Source organism: Hypanus sabinus, chromosome 4 (genome assembly GCF_030144855.1).
Source record: "Hypanus sabinus isolate sHypSab1 chromosome 4, sHypSab1.hap1, whole genome shotgun sequence".
Taxonomy (NCBI): domain Eukaryota; kingdom Metazoa; phylum Chordata; class Chondrichthyes; order Myliobatiformes; family Dasyatidae; genus Hypanus; species Hypanus sabinus.
Genome location: NC_082709.1, coordinates 167,214,651 through 167,228,519, shown reverse-complemented (window position 1 = coordinate 167,228,519; position 13,869 = coordinate 167,214,651).

The window sequence follows — 13,869 nt, the reverse complement described above, 5'->3', positions numbered from 1 at the left end:
ATATTAATGGTGAAAATAGAGCTGTTTCCGAAGATGCAAGCAAAGGAGTCGCCGTTAGGCACCATGAACCGTCCAAAGTTCCGCTACATGATAAATGTAGAAAATGTCAAGGAAGAGCAGGAACAATCCAACTCATTACAGGATTCTATAGCAATTTAACACAATCTGATTACTTAAACAGGCAAACATCATTCACAAAAAACTTGCTTTAAAATATAAACCCATACAATAATTCACAGCTTACTATAAATACAAGCCTGATCCAGTTTTAGAGTCAGAATCCCAAAAATTATATTTTGACCAATTAGTTATTACGGATAGGACAATCTATAATAACCATCTGAACATAATACAGGATAAACTAGCCAGAACAACTTACTTAATAGATGTAGCCATTCCAGACACACATAACTTACAGAAATCAATAAGTGATAGACACCAGAAATATGCTGAATTAAAAAAGGAAATTGACAGATTTAGAAACATGAACATCGTTTTAGAGCCAGTGTCCTACAAATTATATTATGACCAATCCGTTACTGCAGATAGGACAATCCATAATATACATCCGGATATATTATTACAGGGTAAACATTCAAGAACTACTTACTTAATGCAGCCATTAATCAGCTCCTTGGTCTCGCTGACATTGAATGAGAGGTTGTTGTTGTGGTATAATTTAGGCAGGATTTCATTCTCCCTCCTATATACTGATTCATTACCACGTTTTATTTGGCTAATGACAGCTGTGTCATCGGCAAACTTAAGTATGACATTGGAGCTGTGCATAGCCTCACAGTCAGAAGTTTAAAATGAGCAGAGCAGGGGTCTAAGCACACAGCTTTGTGGAGCACCAATGCTGATGGAGGTTGTGGAGGAGATGTTGTTGCCAAGCCGAACCTGCTAGGGTCTGCTGGTGAGGAAATTGAGCATACAGTTGCACAAGGAGGTATTGAGGCCAAGGTCTTGAAGCTTTGGGCTGGAAGTATTGAATGCTGAGCTGTAGTCAATGAAGAGCATCCTGATATATACATCTTGTATGTCCAGGTTTTCCAAGGTTGAATGAAGAGCCAATGTAATGGCATCTGCTGTGACTTGTTGTATTGGTATGCAAATTGAAGTAGAGCCAAGTCACTACTCAGGTAGGAGATGATAAGTTTCAACAACCTCTCAATGCACATCATCACAGTGGGTGTAAATGCCACTAGATGATAGTTACTGAGGCAGGTTACCACATTCTTCTTAGGCACTGCAGTATTTGAAGCTGCTTAAATTCAGGTGGTTACCTCAAAGTTCTGAACTGAGAGGATAAAGATATTGGTGAACCCTCCAGCCGGTTGATCAGAGCAGATGTTCAGTACTTGGTGAGGTACCCTGTTTAGGCTGGATACTTTCCTCAGGTTCACCCTCCTGCAGCATGCTGTCATGCCCGCATCAGAGACTGAAATCATAGGGTCATCAGGGGCTGTGGGAGCTCATGAATGTTTCTCCATGTTTCTTGATAGTCAAAGCAAGCATAAAAGGCATTGAGCTCATCTAGGAATGAAGCCTCTGTTGTTTGGTGTCACTTTGTAGGAGGAGATAGCATTCCAACCCTTCCATAGCCGTCCAGCAGCCTTCAGTGATGCTCCGGAATTGCCCTTTTGCATGTGAGATAATACCTTGACCTCTTGTATTTTACTTGGTCGCCAGACCTGAATGCCACTGATGTGGCCCTCAGCAGACTGCAGATCGCATGGTTCATCCTGTGTTTCTGTTTGGGGAAGACTCTGAACGACTCTGTGGGGAGACACTCGTCTTTGACTGTTTTTATAATATCCATGACATCTGTGGTGTATTCGTTCAGAATTGTGGCTGAAGGATTCCCACTATTTTACATAGCTGTTTAAAAACCCGCTGCCTAATTCAGTGTGACTTTCTGAAAAAAAATTGTTCATTTACTGTACGTAACCAAATAAGGAAGATGTCCCAGTTTCTTCACCTCACTACTAATTGGATACAGTGATCTCAAAAGCAATCATACTTTTTTTGACTTAATTTTTTTTTAATTATTTGCACAATTTGTCCTCTTTTGCCCATTAAATGTTTATCTGTCTCTGGTTTCTCATGAATTCCTTGGTTTTCCTCTGGGTGCCTGCAAGGAAATAAATCTCAAGGTTGTATATGTTACAGATAGTTTGATAATAAATTTGCTTTGAACTTTGAACATTATTGCATATCTATAATCTCTTGGACAGATTCTCGATCAAGAGAACAGTGTCCCAGGAACTTTGTCTGCCACGTTTCACCTCATTTTATTTACATCTGTAAGCAAACCTTTGACTGGAAAAGGTGCCACAATTTCTCCATCAGTGAGTCACTGTCTAACTTTCTAAGTTGTGTGGGGGTGTTGTAGGTCCTAGACACTTGGGGGAATCTCGGAAGTGGTCTGAAAAAAAATCAAACAATGTTTATAATGAGACCTCAGAAATGTCTGAGCTCTGGACTTATCGCCAGGCTTAATTAGAGCAACCCATGTATTTGTCTAACCAACAATGAGACTCACTTCAGAAGTATCAACAATCACTAAGTTAGCTGTAATGTTAGGCTTACATTATCCCATGTGAAAGTAGTCAGACACTTAGACGCAGTGTATATGAGTAAATACTGATGGTATTCTTGGCTCTGTGCACACATGAGTCGTGTTTAACTTGGGCCAACTCTTTCTGTCAGCAGAATGAGCTACACTGTGCGGGAAATTCTACCCTTCCCAAGTGCAGGTAAACTACCTGGTGTCAGCTGAAGGCTGATACACTCTCTCTACAGATTCAGTTGGTCCACTGTCCCAGAACTATCTGGTGCTACAATGAGCCAAAAGGGTTAAAGTGTCAGTCCTTGGTCTCTACTGAGTTAGCCGAGTCCTTTTGGGACATATGATAGAAGTACAATGTGAAGTTTCGGTAGACTAAAAGGCATCATGGCTTAGCATAGCATCTTCTCTGCCTAAGACCACAAGAAACTGCAGAGAGGCGATGACATACCTCAGCACATTACAACTTCCTCTACACTTCTCGCTGCCTCAGTGAAAGCAGTCAACATAATTAAAGATCCCTCCCACCCCAGACCTTCTCTCTTCTCCTGCCTACCATCGGGCAGAAGATAAAAACGACTGAATGCACGTGCCACCAGACTTGCCTCTATCCCCCTGTTATAATCCGCCTCCTCATGCTGTTGCTGTTTTGTTGTTTGCTGTGTTCTGCTGAGCACTGTGAGCACATGTGTGCTGCCACGGGAATGTTTGGTGACACTTGTTATCCCCAGCACGTCCCTAGGTGGCTGTTAATGCAAACCATGCACTTCGCTATATGTCTCAAAGTAAGTAAATCAGAATCTAAATCTGAGTCATGGCCTTGTTCCTTCTTGTCTGCCTCCATCATACTTTCTCAATCATTGTGACACTAAATTCTGCATTCTAGTATTGCTTTGCCCTTGCACTACCTCAATGTACTGATTGGTGAAATGATCTGTGTGGAAAGTCTTCACTGTACCTCAGTATGTATGACAATATTAAATAAATCACTAATTAGCAGTTAAAAGGAGGACCAAGATCCTTCTTTTTGATATACTTTGATCGTCATGGTGTAAGTGCATATGTGGATACTAAGTGACAGCACAATTAGTATCAGTCCAGTGCTCCAGTATTAAATGCCAGTGGATATTCAAAGGCTGGGCTTTCAATGAACAACGCCATTAGCTTGCAGCAGCAGAGAGCTGAGGGACTTGAAGAATTGTATCCTGAGAAATACAAGAGAGAGCAATTAGGCAGAAACTGGTGTCCGCATGGGTTTTACCAGCATTTAATCTGTAAGAAGTCTGTCACATAGAGAGAATGGAGTTCAAGTCAAACTATTTGATATAAGCATATAACTTGGGTTAATGCTCGGATACAGTAGTGATAGGACATTGTATTTTTGTGAGAGTTGTCCTTTGGCTAAGATGGTAAGCAGAAGTTTTGGATGTAGAATAATCAAAATTAATTTTCATGAGAGTAAGGAGAACTTCCATTTGACCTTTGCTTGACTTTTGCTCTTTCTCAAGGAAGATCAACCTTGGTAAACTGGAATAAAAACAAATAACACTGAAAATCCTCAACAGGTCAGGCAGTAAGTGGAGAGAGAAAGAGAGTTAACCTGTAGACATTTCAACATAAATAGGAGAAGTTAGAATTGAACATGCTTTAAGTTGTGGAGAAGGGAAAAAGGGGTGCCTGAGAAAGGGTGTAGAGTTGGAGAGGGTAAATGACACAAAAGGCCATTGTGTCTGTCGAGAGAGGGAAATGATTGCTTCCTATTCAAAGCTGATTTGCTTGAAGGAGACGTGACAAAATCTGCAGATGCTGAAAATCCAAAGGAAAACAGTCTGAAGCCTGAAATGTTGACTGTTTCCATAGATGCTGCCTGACTTGCTGAGTTCTTCCAGCATTTTGTGTGTGTTGCATTAGCCTTTTTTACCCAGGGGGGAAACTCATTAATGCCAGGGGGTATAATTTTAAGGTGATTGGAGGGAACTATAGGGGGAAGGATAATCCTGTAAGTTGGTGGTGCATTCGAGCACAGCAGCCTCTCAGGAGCCTACCAAAGGCACACTTATCTTTTTGAAATGTGTTTTTGTATGACCATAAGACTGTATCAGATACAAGGACAATGGGTACAGCCACCTGCCACATCAGAGATCTGCTTATTGTTCGGAGCAGCTGGTAGGGCATCAAACGAGCCAACAGACGAGTCTGAGAAGGGGAAGCTGGAAGTCGGGTCGAAGAAGGAGAAGCTGGTAGTCGGATCAGAGAAGGAAAAGCCAGTGCTCTGGTTGGAGAAAGAGAAGCAGATTATCGGGTCAGAGAAGGAGAAGATAGTGATTGGGTCGAAGAAGAAGCCAATGCTCGGGTCAAAGAAAGAGAAGACAGTGATAGGGTCAGAGAAGGAAAAGACAGTGATTGGATTGGAGAAGGAGAAACAAGCGATTGGGTTGGAGAAGGAGAAGCCAGTGATCAGGTCAGAGAAGAAGACGGTGATTGGGTCGAAGAAGAAGCCAATGCTCGGGTCAGAGAAAGAGAAGACAGTGATAGGGTCAGAGAAGGAAAAGACAGTGATTGGATTGGAGAAGGAGAAACAAGCGATTGGGTTGGAGAAGGAGAAGTCGGTGATCAGGTCAGAGAAGAAGACGGTGATTGGGTCGAAGAAGAAGCCAATGCTCGGGCCAGAGAAAGAGAAGACAGTGATAGGGTCAGAGAAGGAAAAGACAGTGATTGGATTGGAGAAGGAGAAACAAGCGATTGGATTGGAGAAGGAGAAGTCGGTGATCAGGTCAGAGAAGGAGAAGACGGTGATTGGGTCAGAGAAGGAGAAGCCAGCGATTGGGTTGGAGAAGGAGAAGCTGGTAGATGGGTTGAAGAAGGAGTGACCAGCAGACTGGTCAGAAAAGAAGAAGCTGGCAGATGGGTCAGAGAAGGAAAAGCCAGTGCTCAGCTTGGAGAAGGAGAAGCCAGCAAATGGGTCAGACCGTGTTGCTGCCAGCTACTCAAAGGCATCAGAGTTGGTGCGCGAAAGCAGCATGCGGTGTAACCGTTAGTGACTGTCTTGGATGTTTCTCTTGTGATCGCAAGACCCTGCTGGACATTGATAATGTAAGATGCTACAGTACTGTTTCCCTTGTTTGGTGGTGAGAGAAGTACCGAAGCAGCAGTGTAGCATCCATTGTAGTGAAGCCAAGGCCACAAGCCGTGGGCTTGCCTGCTGCTGCAGTCCAGGTGAGACAATGCTGGAGACGGTGTAGTGTGGAGTCTGTGCTCAGTTGGGAGCTGGCCTCTCCCAGCAGTACTGCCCTCCAGTGTTCAAACTGTGGAATGATAAGCTGGCTTGCCAGGAGCTGCACTGTCAATTTGTTTGTCGCTGAGGGACTTGGACTACAGATGTATTTTCTTGCATAATGATGTTTGTGTTTTTTTCTCCCTCTTGCTATTTTGAATGTATTTTATGCACCTGGCTCCCAGAGGAACGTTGTCTCATTCGAGTGTACCAATCTATGGTTTGAAAGATAACTAAACTTGATTTGATTTGATTATTGGTAAGTTCTTTACACTGAGGGTGGTAAGTCCATGGTATGTCCTTCCAGGAGTTGTGGTGGAGGCAAATAGATTAGAAACATTTAATAAACTCTTAGATAGGCACATCCACCAGGAGGACCACAACCTTGTTCTAGGGTTTGGAGGCTTACGTGCCTCAATGACCTGTACAACTATGCTGGCTGGAGTCAGGGCTTTGGCTCTTGGTAGTGTCGCCCATGCCAAACAGGTCAAAGGGTAGAGGCCAGACTAATAGCAGTCCACCTGTCCTCCAGGGTTGGGGGATCAGCTCAGAGCTAACATTCCCGACTGGTAAAACAAAATTGTCACAGAAACAGCAATGAAGATTCCTTTTACATCTGAGTGTGATGGTATTCCTGAGTCTCCACCTGGAACTTGCATGACTGACAATAGTGAAAACCGAGAGGAAGCTACTAAGATGATGAAGGAAGCCCTGAACACCACCAGAGATAAAGCACCTTCAATGCTGCCCTAAACATTAGCAGCATAATGGGCAATAAGTAAGCAGAGAGGCACATGTATGATAGAAAAATGGAGGATTCCTGAGGTGGATTGAACTTAGTCGGTTAAAAGTTCAAGTTTAATTGATATTCAACCATATAGATAAACACAGCTAAAAGAAACAGTGCACCTCTTGGGTCAAGTTGTGAAACACATTACCAACAGTCACAACAGCACACAGCACAAACAGCACACATCATTATGGTAACAGTAAAACATACAGTTACAAAAAATATGTAAAAAGTAATAATCTAGCCCAAGTCCCTGAGTGTCTTGGCCTGTAGATTGATGAGACATGGATTTTGTCCTGGAGCCACATTTCTGCAAGAACAGCTCATAGCTGTTCCTCATTTAACGTGATGCAGCTGCAGATGAACACACTCCAGCTTGTCTACCACAGAGCGAACACTGGAGAGCAGCAGTGACAGGAGGGAGCATCCCGGACCCAGTACAGAATCCAGTGGCACACAGCCAGTGCTGGCATCTCCTTTCCCAGTGGCAGCAACATGCCAACCTGAGGCATAAGGTCCTGGTCTGCACCACAACCGAGGCCATATAGTCCTTCTGCTGTCGGTCTCGTAATGAACCAGCCTGACCAGATTAGCAGCATTGAACATTACCAAAGCCCAGCATGGTCTGGTTATCACAATAAGATCACACAACATTGTGGGACGAAGGATGTGTACTGTACTGTTGAGTTAAGGCCTCCATTGGTCAGGGTCGTAGAAAGCCCATTTAGTGAGTGCACCCTCTCCACACATCTGATGAACCCAAAGTTACAGCAGAGACCGATACAGTTTGGCACCAGCAGCGTTACAGGAGTAGCCCTTCAGTGCTGAACTCAATGTCAGACTGCCTTATGGACTCCAGCACCAGATATTTCCATGTGGTTCACTCCCAAGGCCTTTCTCCATGAGTGAGTTTAGCCACAAGGCAGTGGAGGTTTGAGATCAGAAATTTCCTTGTCCTAGCTGAGCTGCCAACCACAGATAATGAGCCCCATTTGCCCAAAGCAACAGGTTTTAAGATGGCAGTAACCAGTGTTTGCCCCTTCTCCTGTCAGTTGAAGTGTTCTGCCGAGCTTGGTAACTAAGCCACACATGAAGGCCAGGAGATGGACTTGCTTGTCAGAGGCTATTAGATATACACACCACTGGGAGCATTTAATAGGTAGTGGGAGCTAATCTGTACTACCACTCCCGGTTGTAACAACCTTCAGGAACCAATGTGCTGTAGTGCTCTATCTTTTCTATGTTTATTAAAAAAGGAGATCAATAAGGCAGAAGAGAGTGAAAAAGAGAAGCCAGATTGGAACTGTGAGGTGCAGAACACTGCAGTCACTAGCAAATTAAATAATTCAGAATACTGGATATATCCAGCTGGTTAAGCAGCATCTATAGAGAGGGAAAAAAAATCAGCTTTCTGCATTTCACAGATCCAGGGTGGTTTTACTATTCTCTCTCCCCTGGGCTCATTCTTGTCAGCTCGACAGCTCTTTCAGACAGATCAAGTTCAAGTTTATTGTCATCTGACTCTACATATACAACCAATTAAAACAATATTCCTCCTGAACATAGTGCACCCACAATAGATTTATTACACACAGCACATAAAATTAAGTATTACCACAAGTAAGTTATTAAAGTATCATACCCTGCCTGAGTTGTAGCAGAGTATTCATTAGTTTCCCAGTCTAGGGGAAGAAGCTGTTATTCAGTAGGCAGTCCTAGTCCTGATGTTCCCTTATTTCCTTCCTGACGGTAGTGAGTCATCAAAATTGTGAGATGGGTGGTAAGGATCCTCAACAATGCCTTGCACCCTTTGTTTACAACGCTCATGGTAAATATCACAAGTAGATGTTAAAGTGGGGGCGGGAGCCTTGCATACTTCAATCTCCTTAGAAAGTGCAGACACTGCTGTGTCTGATGAGGAGGTGATGTGGGTCCAGATTAGATTGTCCAGTATATGCTCACCAAAGAACTTTGTCCTCTTCACTTTCTCCACAGCAGAGCCATTGATGTGCAATGGAAAGCGATCAACCGGCACCTTCCTAAAGTTCACAATCTAGGTTAGCAAAGTTTTCACCATTTCCACCATTATTTGCATTATTCAGTCTCACTTGGTATTTACCCTATCACCCTATTCCATTTAAATTCTTCACCTCATCTTTTCTCTGTAATGCAAAACATATTTGACTTGTATAGTAATTTTTGTTAGTTTTAATGAAAACTTCTTGCTTCACAGAAGCTGCCTGGCCTTTTGAGTACGTGCAATGCACACAAAGTGCTGGTGGAACGCAGCAGGCCGGGCTGCGGAATATAGGAAGAAGCACTGTCGACGTTTCGGGCCGAGACCCTTCGTATTTACTTTTGAGTACGTTCCTGTTTTTACTTCAGATTTCCAATCCAGGCTTTTTCTGTCATTTCAGTCATTGTATGTCAGTCTGTTGCCTTGAAAACATCACTAATTACAGCTTGAGGAGCACAGAATTAGCCACGGAGTATTTTTGCATAAACTGAAAAGGCTGTAGAAATCCATCTATTGTGAAATACTCACAATGGTGTATGTCACCAATTCAAATATCACTTGTCTCCTCTGTGTCTGCAATAAATAAGATCAGGATTCTTTTTCTGAACACTTGTGACGTAAAGAAGAAACAGGAGAGGAACTCTCAGTTAGACCAGGATTAAGACAATACAAGGCAGATGGAAACATTAAGTCAACTCTGAAATTTTAGACAGAATTTTATCATTTGTTAATACCTAGCAGATGCACTACTTCAAATAAAAACTTTGCTCTGGGATCCAACAAAAGGATCCTCTAGTATTAGTCATTCAGCTCCACAATTGTTTACATTGTACCTGACAATTACTAAATTATCTGTTCATTTTGCATATTCATTAAAATAGATCACTAATGAATTACAAAGATTAATTCTTGTATTGACTTCTTTTCAATGGGATCAGATACAGGTTAAGCGGCAGTACAAGCTTCTTTCCATATCTTTTTAACAAGCCACCCAAACCACATCTGTGGAAGAGCTTTTCATCTAAGGCCAAGCTGGCATCTGTAGTCATAACATTCTTAGCCTTGGCCCTTTCTGAAAAAAAGTACAATAGAGTTGAATGAGCTCTTCAGAAGCAGCTTTGAGTTGACCCCAGGTCGTTCTAGATCATGCATTGCTATAGATTCAGAATGAGTTGGAGACAGTAAGACTGCAACTTCTTATATACAGAACATGTCTCACTCTTGCAGAAAACACTCATTTGGGTTAGGTTAGCACACAAATATGGATCCCAGAATCAAAAGTATAAGAACAAAAGCCACTGTCACAGCTGGGGTACTATGATTCAGTTAATAAATTAAACAAATATTTATTTTGTTTTTGAATAAAAAGTTTATCATTAAAGTTATCTGGAAACCGTTGGACTGTTGTCAGAACTCATCTGGTTCATTACTTGACCTCATTTACATGTGATTCCAAATGCATTCCAATATGACTGACTCTTAACTGCCCTTCGAAATAGTCAAGAAGACTGTTCACCATCATGTTTTCAAAGGTAATCTGAGACGCATGAGAGTCTGTTTGTGTAGGGTTGAATTCATGAACGGATCAGATATAGCAAAATGCTCACAATGTCTGATCTTGTGCCAGGACTCTAAACTTAGAGTATAACCACAACAATTCTGGAAACTTCAGCAATTTGTTCATGGAAGACGTTATATGATTATCTGGGGGAGAACAATACTCTTGTGCTAAAATCCATATGTTGACTTCCACTCATCCATTTTTTTTACCTTTTCAAACTGCCTGCATTTCATTAACATTACACATGCCAGCAACACCCACGCCTTTTAAATGAATGAAAGAAAAAAAAACTGTTGTATTAAAACCCAAATCAAATTAAATAAATTCACAAGGAATGTCTGGAGGTGCTGACTGATCTGTTTGAAAAGGAATTAACTCAGAGAAGTTCACACTAGAAACAGGAAAGCTTGCGTGAGTACTCCAAATAAAAAGATTTAATTTTAGTCTGGTATCTAAGTCGGATGATCGGTAACCATTAGTGATGGAGAATTAGCTTGGTCAGGATATGAAAAGAACAGGAAGAAACTCCCAATTAGCTGATCCAAGTATTGTATTGAAGCCAATTTTAAATCAATAGTGACAATTTATATGTCTACTACAATGAAACAAAGTTGTGCCATAACTCTGAAATTAAAGAAACTTTGGGAAATGAAATGTTTCTGTATTAGTAGTAGAACGATTAGTAGGATTACTGCGTCATATTTGACTGATTCACTTGGAGAGTTTGTAGGATTTTGCAAATAAAATGGCAAAGGCAACTCATTTATTGTACTCCAAACACTGAACACGAGGTACCTTGAAAACTTTATGTAATTACATCATCAAGTCAGATCTGCCTTTTAAAGTTGGCGGTTGTGAATTATTTATATTTTCACTGATTACATCACTCTACACAAGGCTGCCTGGAGTTCAGTAAAACTGGCATCGGAAGCCCATCCGGAGCTCAGACGACCCACCTGGCTAGGGTCTGATATTCCATGGGTGGAGAAACGGAAGGTGCCTCTGGCTTATCCAGAGGTGTGTTGACGTGCTCATGCCCACGTTGCCAAGGCAGGGGCATGGTAGCGGAACCCTTCAAATCTTGGTGGGCCATTTTAAGGCAATTTGCCAAAATACACTCAGGTTTACTCCTCATCTATGATAAAAGTCTTTTCTCCAAAAATGCAGAATGGGCCATCATAAGAGGGCCTAAGGGGATGCTGGAGTGCATCATGGCAGATGTAAACAAATGAGACAGAATGTAAGAGAAACTAAGAGTGACATGATGGAAGGTAGGAATAGATGAACAGAAATTGAAATTACTGAGGAGGATGGAACCGCTCGCATTGGACTGTGGGTGATACGTCCTGGTGTGATGTAGCCTAACGCTGAGATTCCAGGCCATTGCAGCCCAGAGATCGGATATGAATTGGGGACTGTGGGCAGAGGAAATATCAGATGGCTGCCAACCTGAGCACCCCAGGAGCTAAATAAATGGCTGAGCCACATCTGCAACCATTGTTGATGCTGGAGGGACCACCTGGTGGTACAGTCCACCATGGTAAGGGAGTTCATGAAACTGCAGAAGGGAAGGAATGAGGACCAACCAGGTCCACATTGATTTGGTCAAACCCTTGCTCTGGGACCTCAAAAGGTGCCAATGGCACATTAACATGATGGTTAATTTCTGCTGACTGGAGGCTGCAGTCCAATCATACAAGTCCTTTCGAAGAACGTGCCACAGAAACTGTAGTTCAACCAGTTTTGGATGCGACAGACCATGTATGGAGTCAAAAGCAGTCCACTTCCAGTTTGTGGGCACAATGTGATGAAGGCAACCAGCTGAGATATTGCACAGGAGAGAAACTCTAGCTTCCCAAACTTAATGTCAGCCAACTGTGGGCCTGCGACTAGTGTTCGGTAAGCCTGGAAATCTGGGTAAGTAACTCGGTTGGCTACCGTAACAGTACAGTCGGCCCCTGGGTGGACAGTCTCAATGACTGGCCGTCAGAGGCTGTCAGCTACGGTATTCTTTTTTCCCTTGACGTGCTGTGAACTCTGATATGCAGTCCAGGCGGTGTTGCTGCCGTGCAGACCAAGTGTCTGATATTTTGCCCATTGCATGCATGAAGGGTTTGTGGTCAACAAATGTTGAGAAATGGCCACCCTCGAAAAGAAAACAAAAATGGCAGACGGCCAGATAGAGACCAAGAGACTCACAGTCAAACGTATGGTACTTCCTTTTGAGGGGACGGAGCTGGCGGCTGAAGAATGACTGTCCTTCATGCCTCTGACCAACCATTCAAGCATAACACCTACTGCATAGTCTGAAGCATCAGTAGTAATAGTTATAGGTGCGTTGGGGTGCAGGTGCTCCAGTATGGTCATGTTAGAAAGAGCTTATTTGGTATCATCAAATGTCCTGGTCAAGTCCACTGACCAGTCAAACACGTAATTAAGAGTACTGTCTTTATGCACGCTATACAGGCAGAGCAGAAGTTCAGCAGCTCATGGAATGAAGCACAGATAGAAATTTACCAAACCGAAAAACTCCTGTAGTGTTTTTGTAGTGCAGGGTGTTAGGAAATCCATAATAGTGACTACTTTCGATGGAGATGCTTTACTCATTCTGCAGAGAAGTGATGACTGAAAAAGTGAATGGTTGAAAATCCAAACTGACATTTAGCAGGGTTAATAATCAACCCTTGTTGGCTTAAGCGCCAAAAAGTATGTGGAGACAAGATACATTTTCGGATTTGGATGCAATGGCGAGAAGTATTCCATCCAGGTGAACAAAAAGAAAATCTAAGTCTTTTAATACAGAGTCCATCAGCCATTGGAAAGTCTGTGCTGCAATTTCTAGCCCAAATGACATGCACAGGAACTCAAAGAGGCCAAATGGGAATATTACAGCTATTTTGAGAATGTCCCCCGAGTACAAAGGCACCTGATGGTTGCCCTTAATTAAATTGACTTTCTAGCTAAACATACTGAAATGTCTTGGATGTGTGGTACTGGATAGTAATTGGGAGTGCTGACATTGCTGAGACATCAGTAATCACCACATGGAAAGCAACCACCATTGGACTAAGTGACTATATGGTAGGATGAAGCCCAACAGCTATTTGGCCGGTGTACAATGCCAAGTCTTTCCATGCTGGCAAACTCAGCCTTTCTAGGTCCAGCCTAAGCACACAGGCCGGACTGGTGGGCCAGTTGAGGAAATATGGTGCTCAGGGCTATGTTTTCTGACTGTCATGGAGATTGTGGGCTTGGTGAGGTTCGGGAATTCATCCAACAGTTGAGTAAACTCACGTGCGGTGGTGCAGACGCTTGATAGAGTCATGGGAAGCTTACTGGTGGAGCAGGGCAATGACCCAAAGTCATAGCAGCTGGGAGAGATATTTGGAGACAAAATCAAACCTTGCAACTATTGAAGATTAATGGATTGTCTATCATGTCTGAAGGTGACTTTGCAACAAGTTGGCACTGATTTGACTGCTTTTTGCTTCTGAAATGGTATCTGAGGAGGAGAAATGGGAAGTAAGGATGGGCAAACAATTTGATTGCCAAGGCTGGACAACCCTTTGATGGGACTGACCAGATGAACCTATCATTTTCTGCAAGCTCAGAACTCTAAGCTTTTGGACCTACACCTGTCAGATAAAGAATGGGTACT